Consider the following 1029-nt stretch of genomic DNA (forward strand, 5'->3'; position numbering starts at 1 on the left):
AGCCTTGATCGAATCAACTCGAAGTAAAGACGCTAATAAGGACATTTCCCTGCAAATACATATTGGCTCCACATTTATTCATTTAAATCTCCAATTGACAAGCTTTCTTATGACATTACCCCACAGGCTGGTTTAATATTTTGGTCATAAATGCTTCCTGATAAGTAATTCCAGTCAATACTCCTGAGCCAAGCACTGGCAACCTCAATGAAATCATCAGTGGATGATTCAATGTCTCAATGTCATTTCATCTTTTATGTCTTTTAAATTGTGGTGAAATGCTTATTTGCATCCTCGATCAATAGAAGTGTATCCTGTCATGGAGTTTCCACAATGTCATATTAACTCATACATTACACAATCAGCTTGCAGGAAACCCATAAAACTAGTATTTAGAGGTGAATTTATATGTGTTGCTGGTATTTCTTTCTTAAACCACTTCACTTTGACAGATGTCTATCAATTCTACTCAGCTAACATGATGCATATTTCATGGAGGAAACAAGCCAGCTAAAAGCTAAGATACAGCTAAACTTGCTTTTTGCCTGCAGGCAGATTCACTCTGGGTATATATTTATGACATTAGTGAAAAACCAGACACTGAATATATGCCAGATGTGTTACATTAATGTAAAAAACTTGAGCAAAATGAGCAAAGCCTCACTCCTATCAAAGAAATGTAAGCAGAGTTACTCAACAAACAAACATTCAGGTATCTTTAGGATAATGAACATCATTTATTCATTACTTTTGTTTTTGGGGCAGTTTGGGACACAAACACTACTATTTTCACAGGGATTCTTGATCACTCTCATGTCTGTAGACTAATTCCATCTTCATGTCATATCATGTTAGAAATAATTTCCAATTTTGTATTTGTAAATTGTTCCTATTACAAGGGTTTTTTCTCTGATAGCTCTGATAGATCCAAAATGTACACAAGTCCCCAACAAAGCGAGAAAACATGAATGTCTCCATTGAACTAAACTACTTTGATCAAGGCAATGTCTTGAAATGTAACGGCTACAA

Source organism: Acanthochromis polyacanthus, chromosome 11 (assembly GCF_021347895.1).
Source record: "Acanthochromis polyacanthus isolate Apoly-LR-REF ecotype Palm Island chromosome 11, KAUST_Apoly_ChrSc, whole genome shotgun sequence".
Lineage (NCBI taxonomy): Eukaryota > Metazoa > Chordata > Actinopteri > Pomacentridae > Acanthochromis > Acanthochromis polyacanthus.